The sequence below is a fragment of the Pipistrellus kuhlii genome, unplaced genomic scaffold (genome assembly GCF_014108245.1).
Source record: "Pipistrellus kuhlii isolate mPipKuh1 unplaced genomic scaffold, mPipKuh1.p scaffold_m20_p_134, whole genome shotgun sequence".
In the NCBI taxonomy this organism is placed as follows: domain Eukaryota; kingdom Metazoa; phylum Chordata; class Mammalia; order Chiroptera; family Vespertilionidae; genus Pipistrellus; species Pipistrellus kuhlii.
The window spans coordinates 193,342-206,506 of record NW_023425443.1 but is presented as its reverse complement, the minus strand read 5'-3'; positions in this window follow the sequence as shown (position 1 = coordinate 206,506).

The window sequence follows — 13,165 nt, the reverse complement described above, 5'->3', positions numbered from 1 at the left end:
TCTATCCATCATCCATCCATTACCCATCCATCACCTATCCATCCATCCTTCATCATTGGTCCATCATCCATCCGTCATCCATCCATCCATCTATCCATCCATCTACCCGTCCATTCATCCATCCTTCCATCCATCATTCATCCATCACCCATCCATCCATCCATCCATCATCCACCATCATTCTATTTAATCATTCAGTCTTCTATTTCTCATCTATCTATCTATCTATCCATCATCTATCTATCTCCATCATCTGTCTGTCTACCCATTATCTAACTATGCATACATCATCCGTCTGTTCCCCTGTCTGTCTTGCAGAGGGTTGACCTTGACCTTACAGCCTCTGTAAGGCTGTCTCTCCCATCTGTGCTGGGCTCCGAATTCCACGGAGCAGGCCGTGGGGAGGGGAGCCGGGTGGAAAGTGGGGGAGAGTGAGAACGGAAAAACCCTGAGCGTGGCCTGGGACCAGGAGCTAATGATGCTGTCTCCCCAGGACTGAGGGTCCACGGGGCGGGAGACTCACTTTTCCCCCCGGTGGGCACGTGCAGGCGAGCCCCAGGAGGCGGTCCGGCCTAGGCCTAGGAGTCGGAGCAGCCGAAGGGGTGCCGGGAAGGTGGGGTACACGGGAGCTGAGCCCCCAGAGCAGCGAGGGCCCGTGGCAGCCGCCCAGGGCTCCCACTAGGTCTGGGCCACTTCAACCGGAAGTCCACAGCGCAGAGCATTCTGGGAAATGTAGTTCCGCCTCGCCCACGTGGCACTACAGAGACACCCTCTTGTACAAATGGGGAAACTGTGCCCAGACCCACCCCGAGCGTCCTGCCGGCCCGGCCTCTGCTGCACCCAGAGGCCAAGGGTCTGCTGTGGCGCCTGAAGGATGAAATAAAGAGTGCCGGAGCCGAAACCGGTTTGGCTCAGTGGATAGAGCGTCGGCTTGGGGACTGAAGGGACCCGGGTTCGATTCCGGTCAAGGGCATGTACCTTGGTTGCGGGCACATCCCCAGTAGGGGGTGTGCAAGAGGCAGCTGATTGATGACTCTCTCTCATCGATGTTTCTAACTCTCTATCCCTCTCCCTTCCTCTCTGTACAAAATCAATAAAATATATATATATATTTTTAAAAAGAGTGCCGGAGACTGGGATGGCAGGACACATATAGCATCTAGACCTGCAATCTTTCAGCTCCATGGGCAGAAGAGCAGCTAAACCAGACAAGGGACCCTGTGGCAACCTCAGGACCAGCTTTTCCGTCCCAAGTGACTCAACAGGACCGCTCTCCAGCCAGTCTCTTGGGGAAATCGTGCTGCTGCACCCTTCACCCGGCACGGAAAAACTACCTGTTTTTGGCTCACTTACTCCATGGCTCCTCCCACTGTTAGGCCCACTGGTATTTATACTCTTTTTTTAAAAATATATTTTTATTGATTTTTTTTACAGAGAGGAAGAGAGAGGGATAGAGAGCCAGAAACATCGATGAGAGAGAGTCATCCATCAGCTGCCTCCTGCACAGCCCCCACCAGGGATGTGCCCGCAACCAAGGTCCATGCCCTTAACCGGAATCGAACCCGGGACCTTTCAGTCTGCAGGCTAATGCTTTATCCACTGAGCCAAACTGGTTTCAGCTGGTATTTATACTCTTAATCTTGCCCTTTGACCCCTGCCTCATGCGCTGTTTCACTAGTCTCTTGCAGAACAGAATGCAGGCGTTCGCCAACCAGAAGGTGGGAGAGATCCATCTGGCACTGAATTCAGAACCGAACACCAGAATCTTTGAGGCCCCTGGTGGACGCCCCTAAGAAACGATGCCCCCTCACAGCTGGAAGTAGCTACGGAAGACTGACCTTCACCCCCTGACCTTGCCTGGACTCTCAATTAAAAAAAAAATTAAAAAAATATATATATATATATATTTAAATATATTTTATTGATTTTTTACAGAGAGGAAGGGAGAGAGAGAGAGAGCTAGAAACGTTGATGAGAGAGAAACATTGATCAGCTGCCTCCTGCACACCCCCCACCGGGGATGTGCCCGCAACCAAGGTACACGCCCTTGACTGGAACCGAACCGGGGACCCTTCAGTCCACAGACCGACGCTTTATCCACTGAACCAAACCGGCTTTGGCTCTCAAATTTTATTTTATTTTTTTTTTTTATATTACCAGAAGCCTGGAATGATAGATCCTCCCTTCCTCCAGCTGATGGACGGATGTAAACTTTACCTGCAGCCAGACATTCCTGAGCTCAGAACCACCCATCAGCACCTGCCAAATACCCTAAGCCCCGATTCCTAAGCCCTAAGCCCGTAGGTCCCTAATCATAGGCCTTCCATGAAACCACCAATCAGCGTGTGCTGAGTGCCCTAAGCCCCGCCCCTCTCTTTCCTCCCCTTAAGAGTCCATGGACCCCAGCCCTCACTCTCTTCCGCGCTCTCTCCGGAAGCAGCAGGCAGGGGTACTCTTCTCTTCAATAAAGTCTGCCCTGCCATCCCGGTCTCCAGCCCTTCTCTATTCCACCTTCCAGTGCCGAGTCGGCTCCTCAGCCTCTGCCGGCCTCAGTCTTCCAATCCGCCAAATGGGCCCACCACCGTTTCTGCAGCGAGGCCGGCGGTCCAGGGAGCTGGGAGGCGGGAGGCAGTGAGTCACGGGGCCCAGGCCCTCGCTCAGCCCACCGTTCCCCATCCGGGGTGGGGGTGGGGCTGGTGGGGTGCCCTGCCAGGCCTGGGACACTGAGCTCCCGGGAGGGGTGTTCCCTGCCATCGGGCGGCCCCGTGAGTCAGCATCGGGCTCCGGGGCATGGGGACAGCCCGGCAGAGCGGGAGGACCCAGCAGCCACCTTGCTCACCGCCCAGGGTGTGGGCGCTGGGCCGGGCACCAGTCTCCCGTTTGGCGTCTCGGTGAGCTCAGTCGTCCTTGGTCAGAGGCAACACCCAGGCCTGCTGACTCCACCTGGCCGTGTCTGCGCCCCACATCCTGTCATCCTTCTCCATGCTCCCGGGGCTGACTGTGTGCTCCCGGGGCTGACTGCGTGCTCACGGGGCTGACTGCGTGCTCACAGGGGCTGACTGACTACGTGCTCACAGGGGCTGGCTGACTGCACGCTCCCGGGGCTGACTGCGTGCTCACAGGGGCTGACTGCGTGCTCACAGGGGCTGACTGACTGCGTGCTCACAGGGGCTGACTGACTGTGTGCTCACAGGGGCTGACTGACTGTGTGCTCACAGGGGCTGACTGCGTGCTTACAGGGCTGACTGCGTGCTCACAGGGGCTGACTGACTGCGTGCTCACAGGGGCTGACTGTGCTCACAGGGGCTGACTGCGTGCTTACAGGGCTGACTGCGTGCTCACAGGGGCTGACTGACTGCGTGCTCACGGGGCTGACTGACTGCATGCTCACAGGGGCTGACTGACTGCGTGCTCACGGGGCTGACTGACTGCGTGCTCACAGGGCTGACTGCGTGCTCACAGGGCTGACTGCGTGCTCACAGGGGCTGACTGACTGCGTGCTCACAGGGCTGACTGACTGCGTGCTCACAGGGGCTGTCTGACTCTGTATTCACAGGGGCTGACTGACTGCGTGCTCACAGGGGCTGACAATCAGTCCATGTGAGCACACAGTCAGCCCATGTGAGCACACAGTCAGACCCCGTGAGCACGCAGTCAGCCCCGGAGCACACAGTCAGCCCTGTGAGCACGCAGTCAGCCCCGGAGCACACAGTCAGCTCTATGAGCACACAGTCAGCCCTGTGAGCACGCAGTCAGCCCCAGAGCACACAGTCAGCTCTATGAGCACAGTCAGCCCTATGAGCACATAGTCAGCCCTGTGAGCACACAGTCAGCCCTGTGAGCACATAGTCAGCCCTGTGAGCACACAGTCAGCCCTATGAGCACATAGTCAGCCCTGTGAGCACACAGTCAGCCCTGTGAGCACGCAGTCAGCCCCGGAGCACACAGTCAGCCCCTGTGAGCACGCAGTCAGTCAGCCCCTGTGAACACAGAGTCAGTCAGCCCTGTGAGCACACAGTCAGCCCTGTGAGCACGCAGTCAGCCCCGGAGCACACAGTCAGCCCCGTGAGCACACAGTCAGCCCCTGTGAGCACGCAGTCAGCCCCGGAGCACACAGTCAGCCCCTGTGAGCACGCAGTCACAGCCTCTAGACACGCCACGGCCTGAGGACACGCCAGGCCTGCAGAGCTTGGTCCTGGGGTGGGGGGTCCCCTGCTTTGCAGGCCGGCGCCGGGTCTGGTGGGAGCCTGGGGCCGGCAGGGCCTGGGGGAGCGCCCTGGGGAGCCACGGGCGGTGCAGGCGGGTAAGCCCGTCACCCAGCGCCACCTGCTCCCGGTGCCCTCTGCCTGGGTGCCCTGTCCTGCCCAATGGGAGCCCCCCGGGACCCCACCTGCCCCCCGGTGACCCTCTGGGAAGCCAGCTGTGCGCCCTGGGGGCGGGCAGAGCGGCTGGAGGAGGCCCCTGGCGGGCAGGGACCTCCCACCACGACCCACCCTCCCCCTGTACCCAGCCAGCACCCGTCAGGTGCCCCGTAGGGGTGGGGGGGAAACGCCTGAGGGGACCCTGCTGTCCCAGGCCCCTTGCCAGCGACCGGAAGCCTCAGTCCCCCCCTCCCGTCCCCTCCTCTGCTGCGAGCACTCACTCTCCGGACGGGACCCTCCCAGCAGCGGGGTCTGCGGACGGAGACCCTCCAGCACAGGCTCGGACCCGGGCGGGCGGGGCCCATGGTGCTGTCCCCTCGGAGGGCGGAGGGAAGGACAGAGGAACGGCCCCGACAGGCCGGTGCAGGCCCAGGTCCCCCAGAGGGGGGGACGAGCAGCGGCCGCGCCCCTCACCCTGTTGGCGGTGAGTCACCTTGCCCCCCCGCGCCCCCCATTCCCCCCAGCTGGGGCCCTCAGCTGTGAAATGGGATCAGGGTGACCCTGGTGTGAGCGAAGGCGTGAACCCACCCACCACCCAGGGTCCCCTCTCTGCTGCCCGCTGCTGAGCCGGCTCTCAGGACTGACTGCCCCCCCGGGGCGGGGGGTGCTCTCAGGGTGAGGGTGGGGGCGCTCCCGGGCCCTGAACAGAGGGAGGTTGAAGTCCAGTGGAGGGTGTTGGACTCCACTTCCTTCTAAAATTCCGGTTGAGCCCTAACCGGTGTGGCTCAGTGGGTAGAGCCTCGGCCTGCAGACTGAAGGGTCCCGGGTTCGATTCCGGTCAAGGGCATGGACCTTGGTTGCGGTCACGTCCCCAGTAGTGGGTGTGCAGGAGGCAGCTGGTCGATGTTTCTCTCTCATCGATGTTTCTGACTCTCTCTCCCTCTCTCTTCCTCTCTGTGAAAAATCAATAAAAAAATATATATATTTTTAAAAAGTGAAATGACGGACACACACTCGGGCGGGTGCGGGGACCGTGCACGTGGCCATGAGGGGGTCTGTGGGCTCTGTCCTGGCGCCCAGCACCACGGGCTGCGCCCCGAGGGGCCCGGGGAAAGGGGGGCACAGGGCACCCAGGCCTCTCCAGGGGGTGTGACCCCAGAGGCAGACAGACAGACAGACGGGCTCCGTGCAGGCAGAGGCCACCTTGTCAGGGAGACGCCGGCCTGGGAGGGGACCCCCCCCACCCCTGCTTCTCGTCCCAGTTCAATGTCAGACCATCCTGTGGGGGGCGCCAGGACTCTGAGTCTGCGAGGCCCCCGTCAGGTCCGCACGGGCCCCTGGCGCCCCCAGGTTCCCTGAAACCCAGCGGCGTTCCACGTGGGACCGGGAGGGGGCGGGAGGTGAGAGGAGCGGGAGCCTGGCCTCAGTTTCCCCATCTGTCATCAGGAGGAGGTCGCTGGCCCGCCGGATACCCAGGGGCTCAGGGGTTTACTCTCACTGACACGTGGCACCACTGCCCCCTGGTGGTGAGGGGAGGCCATGGCAGCGGAGAGAAGCATGGTGTCCTCAGGGGGAGGCGGGGGTGGGGGGTGGGGAGAGGCTGGGGGAGGCCGGGGGCGGCAGGGGGAGGCCGGGGGAGGCAGGGGGCGGCTGGGGGAGACGGGGGGTGGATGGGGGAGGCAGGGGGAGGCTGGGGGAGGCAGGGGGCGGCTGGGGGAGACGGGGGGTGGATGGGGGCAGCAGGGGGAGGCTGGGGGAGGCTGGGGGAGACAGGGGGAGGCTGGGGCAGACAGGAGGAGGCTGGGGCCGGCAGGGGGAGGCTGGGGGAGGCCGGGGGCGGCAGGGGGAGGCTGGGGGAGGCAGGGGGCGGCTGGGGGAGACGGGGGGTGGATGGGGGCAGCAGGGGGAGGCTGGGGGAGACAGGGGGAGGCTGGGGGCAGCAGGGGGAGGCTGGCGGAGGCAGGGAGGATGGGGGCGGCAGGAGGAGGCTGGGGGTGGCCGGGGGCGGCAGGGGGAGGCTGGGGGAGACAGGGGGAGGCTGGGGCAGACAGGAGGAGGCTGGGGCCGGCAGGGGGAGGCTGGGGGAGGCAGGGAGGCTGGGTGGGGACCCGCCTCTGGATACAGGTGGAAGGCAGGAGGTGAGAACCGCCCCCCCATTCTGCCACGCGCCCCTGATCTGGGCCAGGCCTTCCTGCTCTGCAGCACCCTTTGGGGGGGGGGGGGTGCCATCTTCATTCCTAAGATGGCCGCGGTAGGGCTTCGTCTCTGAAATGGGAACAGACATGTGTGGGCGAGAGGGTTCCGGGAGCTGCCCCCGGGCACGGGGCACGTTGGCGCGGTCACTGGGCACCTGCGGCCGGCGGCCAGGGCCCCGGAGAACGGCCAGGGGCCACAGCGCCCCATGGGGCCCCGGGCACCCAGGACACAGCCCAGTCCCTGTGGCCGGCTGGAGGCGGCGGTGTGGGCTCAGGGACCTTAATGGGGGGGGGAGCCCCTGGGCAGCTTCATAGAGGGAGCCCGGCCGGCGTGGCTCTTGGTGAGCGTCGACCTAGGAGCCAGGAGGTCAGGGTTCGATTCCCGGTCAGGGCACAGGCCCGGGTGGGGGGCCCCATCCGGATCCCGTCTGGGGCAGCCGATCCATGACTCTCTCTCATCACGGATGCTTCTCTCGCTCTCTCTCCCTCTCCCTCTCTGAGATCAACAGAATTAAAACAAAAGTCTTCACCGGTTTGGCTCAGTGGCTAGAGCGTCGGCCTGCGGACTGAAGGGTCCCGGGTTCGATTCCGGTCAAGGGCACGGACCTTGGTTGCGGGCACATCCCCAGTCGGGGGTGTGCAGCAGGCAGCTGATCGATGTTTCTCTCTCATCGATGTTTCTAACTCTCCATCCCTCTCCCTTCCTCTCTGTAAACAATCCATAAAATATATATTTTTTTTTAAAAAGGAAGACGGGGGCTGACAAGATCCAGCTCCTTCCAGGCCGTGGTGATGGCGCGCCCCCCAGCCCAGTTCTCTCAGGGCTGTGCCCCCCAGAGCCCCTCTGGCTCCTGCAGGCCCCACGGGGGAGGGGAAGGGCAGGCGGAGGCGGTGGCAGTGGAGCCTGCCCTGTCAGGGCTGCGCTCAGCTTCGCCAGCATCTTGGCCTCAGTGGCCCCGAGAATGGGGTGAGCTGGCCCGGAACCGAGACCTGCCTGCGCCCGGGCCTCCCTCCTGCCTTCCGCCAGCGCCTGCTGGGCTGGGGGAGACCTGCGGGGCTGCGGGGCTCCGCCCGGCTGGTCCCGGGTGTGGTCTGTCAGCTCCCGTTACTAGAATCGCTGCCGACGCTGCCTCCTGGGGTTCTCCCTGCCTGGGGGTGACCGAGGGATGGACCCCGACACTCCCAGACCATACCCGCTCTGCCCCCCCTCTCCCCCCTGCAGAGGGTCCCCACCCGCCCGGCCTTCTTCCCACCCTGCCTGCCCGCTGAGCCGCAGGCCACCCTGAGTGGGGGCTAAACCCGCCCCCCAAAAATGGCAGCTTTCTTTTTTTTAAGCATTTAAAAAATATATATTTTATTGATTGTTTACAGAGAGGAAGGGAGAGGGATAGAGAGTTAGAAACATCGATGAGAGAGAATCATCCATCAGCTGCCTCCTGCACACCTCCTACTGGGGATGTGCCCACAACCAAGGTACATGCCCTTGACCGGAATCGAACCCGGGACCCTTCAGTCCGCAGGCTGGCTCTCTATCCACTGAGCCACACCGGTTTCGGCCAAAACGGCAGGTTTCTAAGCAGCTCCTCCCTGGAGGGGGTTCCCTGCGCCCCTCCTCTCTCCAGGGCCCCCTGTCTGTCCGGGGCCCCCGGACAAGGGGGCGCTCCGGGGCCCAGTGCAGCCTCCGTGCTGGGGAGACGGGGAAGCTCAGTGTTTCTCCTCCTCCCTCCGCCATGCACTGCAGCCGGCCCGCATCCACCCTCCCTCTCTGTCCCGTCACATCCGTCTGGCCTGAGGGACGGAGCCCCGAGGAAGCACAGTCAGAACCACACCCCAGTGCGCCTGGGGATTCACTCCGTGGTGATGGCTCTGGTCCCAGGCCCACAGCCCGGCTCTCAGCTTCGGCTCTGGCTTCTGAGGGAGAGGGCCGAAGGGGTGAAGATCTGTGAATCTGCTGGAGGCCCAGGGCATGGCATTTACGCGAGAAAGGGCGTGTCCCTCAGCCTGGTCTGCACCCTCTCCGCTCCAGCACCCCTCAGGGGCTGCCCCACACCCTGTGCTCTCAGACATCCCTCTCACAATCCGGGACCGCTGGCTCCTAACTGCTCCCCTGCCTGTCTGATCGTCCCTAATTGCTCTCCCCTGCCTGCCTGCCTCATCACCCCTAACTGCCCTCCCCTCCTGGCCTGGCTGCCCCTAACTGCTCTCCCCTGCCTGCCTGGTCACTCCTAACTGCCCTCCCCTGCCAGCCTGGTCCCCCCCTAACTGCCCTCTCCTGCTGGCCTGGTCACCCCTAACTGCCCTCTCCTGCTGGCCTGGTCACCCCTAACTGCCCTCCCCTCCTGGCCTGGCCGCCCCTAACTGCCCTCCCCTGCCAGCCTGGTCACTCCTAACTGCCCTCCCCTGCCAGCCTGGTCACTCCTAACTGCCCTCCCCTGCCAGCCTGGTCCCCCCCTAACTGCCCTCCCCTGCCTGCCTGGTCCCCCCCTAACTGCCCTCCCCTGCTGGCCTGGTCACCCTTAACTGCCCTCCCCTCCTGGCCTGGCTGCCCCTAACTACACTCCCCTGCTTGCCTGATTGCCCCTAACTGCCCTCCCCTGCCTGCCTGGTGGCCCTAACTGCCCTCCCCTGCTGGCCTGGCCGCCCCTAACTGCCCTCCCCTGCTGGCCTGGCCGCCCCAACTGCCTCTGCCTCTATCTCATCGATGTTTCTAACTCTCTATCCCTCTCTCTTCCTCTCTGTTAAAAAATCAATTAAAATATATTAAAAAAAAAAGAAATAAAATTTAAAAAAAGAAATGGGGACTCAAAAGAACTGTTGGCCCAGAAGGGAACTCACTGTAGACTGACTCACTGGCCTCCAGCATAACCATGATGGCTTGTCTCAGTTTCTGTTCTTACAGGGGTATTTCTTGGGTCACATGATCTCACGCATCTAGAGGAAATAATGGACAACATAGACGGATGAACAAACACAGACCCAGAGACAGGGAAGCCGCGATCAGGGAAGGCAGGGGAGGGTGGGGGTGAGGGGCAAAGATCAACCAAAGGACTGTGTGCGTGCCTCTGGGCCTGGCCAGTGGCCACGGACACCAGGGAGGCGGGGGCATATGTGGGGAGGGGGATGGGAATGGGGGGGATGAGGACAATTATGTGACACCATCATCAATAAAAAAAAAAGAGAGAGAGAGAGAGAGATGCAGGCGCTGAGCCGGGGTGTGGCTCCTCATGGCCCCAGGGTCCGTAGCAGCTGAGGGAGGAGGGGGAGGAGGAGGAGGAAGAGGAGGAGGAGGAAGAGGAGGAGGAGGAGGAGAGGAAGGGGGAGCAGGAGGAGGGGGGGAGGAGGAAGAAGAGGAGGAGGAGAAGGAGGAAGAGGAAGAGGAGGAGAAGGAGAAGGAGGAGGAGGAAGAGGAGGAGGAGGAGAAGGAGGAGGGGGAAGAGGAGGGGGAAGAGAAGAAGGAGGGGGGGGGGGAGGAGGAGGAGGGGGAGGAGGAGGAGGAGGAGGAGGAGGGAGAAGAGAAGAAGGAGGAGGGGGAGGGGGAGGACTTGGAGGGGAGGAGAGGAGGAGGAGGAGAGGGAGGGGGAGGAGGGGGAGGAGGGGGAGGAGAGAGGAGAGAGAGGGAAAGGAGGAGGGGAGGAGGGGGAGGGGGGGAGAAGGGGGAGGAGGAGGAGGAGGAGGAGGAGGAGGAGGAGGGAGAAGAGAAGAAGGAGGAGGGGAGGGGGAGGATTTGGAGGGGGAGGAGGGGGGGAGGGGGAGGGGGGGGGGGGGGAGGGGGGGGGGGGGGGGGAGGGGGGGGGGGGGGGGGGGGGGGAGGAGGAGGAAGGAGGAGGAGCGGGAAGGGGAGCGGAGGGAGGAGGGGGAGGGGAGGATGGGGAGGAGGGGGAAGGGAGGAGGGGGAGGAGGGGGAGGGGGAGGATTTGGAGGGGGAGGAGAGGAGGAGGAGGAGAGGAAGGGGAGGAGGGGGGGAGGGAGGGAGGAGGAGGAGGAGGAGAGGGGAGGGGAGGAGGGGAGGAGGGGGAGGAGGGGGAGGAGGGGAGGAGGGGGAGGAGAGGAGGAGGAGGGAGGGAAGGGGAGGAGGGGGAGGAGGGGGAGGAGAGGAGGAGGAGGAGAGGGAAGGGGAGGAGGGGGAGGAGGGGGAAAAGGGAGGGCCCCGGGCGGGGACGCTGCAGCACAGAGGGACCAGAGCAGACACGGGCACCGCCCCTCTCCCCCCTCTCCCTGCCCGCCCGGCCAGCGCATTCCTGAGCCTGTTAGAGGATGAAGGGAGCTCAGCCGAATGGGGGGGGTAAGGGGGGGAGGACCGGTCGTGGCCTGAGCTCAGGGGCAGGGCAGCCTCTGGGGGTGAAGACGGGGCTCCGGGTTCTCCCCCCGCCCATCCCGGCTCAGTCCCTTCCACGGCTCCCCCCCCCCCTCGGGCAGGTGCGTGGTGCCAGCTCCGGCCGGCAGGCTGGGGTGGCGGCTGGATGCACCACCGCTGCTCCTGGGAACTGGCTCCTGGGCCAGAGCCAGGGAGCCGGCAGCGAGAGGATTAGGACAGGGTGCCCCCGGGGTCAGCAGCCGCAGGAGGCGCCAGGCAGCTGTGGGAGTCGGGTGCCAGTCGGGTGCCCTGCGGACGGGGAGCCAGGGAGGGGGCGGGCGTGGCCAGCATCTCCCTGGGAACCTGCCTCCTGAGGGCGGGCCCGGCACCTCATTCCTCCCTCTTCCCTGCTATCGGGCGGAGGGCAGGGGCCACCTCTTCCTGGGGGGGCAGAGGGTGCCAGGGCCCCCCAGGATCTGCCGGGACGTCTCATCTCCTTGGGCGCAGACACTGGCGCCCCCTCTCCCCAGCGTCGATCCCCTTGTTTTAAAAAATATATTTTTATTGAGTTTTTACAGAGAGGAAGGGAGAGGGATAGAGTTAGAAACATCAAACAGCGACCAGCTGCCTCCTGCACGCCCCCCACTGGGGATGTGCCCGCAGCCAAGGTCCGTGCCCTTGGCCGGAATCGAACCCGGGCCCTTCCGTCCGCAGGCCGGCGCTCTGCCCACTGGGCCACACCGGCCGGGCTGGAGCCCCCGTTGGGCCGCGGTTTAGGGGACAGAGGGGACGAGGTGTGGGCCCCCCGGCCTGTCCTCCCTGCCCTCCGGCGACCTGGGCGCTGGGGACCCGGCTCAGCGCGGCTCTGGGGCTCCCCGAGGTCGCACAGCCCCGGGGCGGGGGGCAGCGGAGGGGCCCGTCCTAACGGGGAGTGAGGCCACGCCAGCAGGTCTGGGCTCCACAGCCTCTGCAGGCCGGTGTGGGAGGTCAGGGGTCACAGAGGCCTGGGGGGTCAGAGGTCACGGAGGCCCGGGAGGTCAGGGGTCACGGAGGCCTGGGAGGCCAGGGGTCATGGAGGCCTGAAAGGTAAGGGGTCACGGAGGCCTGGGAGGTCAGGGGTCACGGAGGCCTGGGAGGCCGGGGGTCACGGAGGCCTGGGAGGTTGGGGGTCGCTCTGGCCTCGCCAGGCGCCGCCCTGGCCGCCCGCGCCCCTGGGGACTCCGCGGTGCCCGCCCTCTCCCGGGGCGGCCCGGCCTCAGCCCCAGGGGCTCCGGGCCCAGGCGGCTCCCTCCGGCGTGTCCTTCCCTTCTGACTTTCCTTCTTAACAAAATGCGGCCCCCGCTCCCCCGGCCGCTCCGGCTGCAGCTCAGTCTGTGCAGACCCCGCGCTGCTCCACGGAGGGACCTGGGGGGGGCTGCCGGGCCTTGGGGGGAGGGGGGCTGCCGGGCCTTGGGGGGGAGGGGGGGCTGCAGGGCCTTGGGGGGAGGGGGGGCTGCAGGGCCTTGGGGGGAGGGGGGGCTGCAGGGCCTTGGGGGGAGGGGGGCTGCAGGGCCTTGGGGGGAGGGGCTGCAGGGCCTTGGGGGGAGGGGGCTGCAGGGCTAGGGGGGAGGGGAGGGGCTGCAGGGCCTTGGGGGGAGGGGAGGGGCTGCAGGGCCTTGGGGGGAGGGGGGGGCTGCAGGGCCTTGGGGGGGAGGAGGGGCTGCCGGGCCTTGGGGGGGGGAGGGGCTGCCGGGCCTTGGGGGGAGGGGAGGGGGCTGCCGGGCCTTGGGGGGAGGGGGCAGCAGGGCATTGGGGGGAGGGGCAGCAGGGCCTTGGGGGCTGAGAGCGGGCGGCGGACACCTGCCTGAACCGGATGCCGGCTTCCTCGTGCCTCGAAGGTCCGCCGGCGCCTCCCGCCCGCCGGCCACGTCCCCTTGTCAGGTCCCCGGAGCGCCCGGCGCTGGACGGAGACCTGACATGGCAGGTGCCGCGCTCCGCCTCCCAGCCCAGGCCCCGCTCCCGCTCCGCCCTCAGGTCTTCGCTTCTCTGTGGATGGGCTCAGGGCCCCCAAAAGGCTTCCTCGTCGCGGGCGGCTGGGAGGGGGCCGGAGGCTGAAGGCGGAGGGCGACCGGGAATCTCATCACAACACACACTCTAGCGGCTAGAGTCTAGCTGAAACCGGTGTGGCTCAGTGGATAGAGCGTCAGCCTGGCGACTGAGGGGGTCCCGGTTCGAATCCGGTCAAGGGCATGGACCTTGGTTGCGGGCACATCCCCAGTGGGGGGCGTGCAGGAGGCAGCTGGTCGATGACTGTCTCTCATCAATGTTTCTAGCTC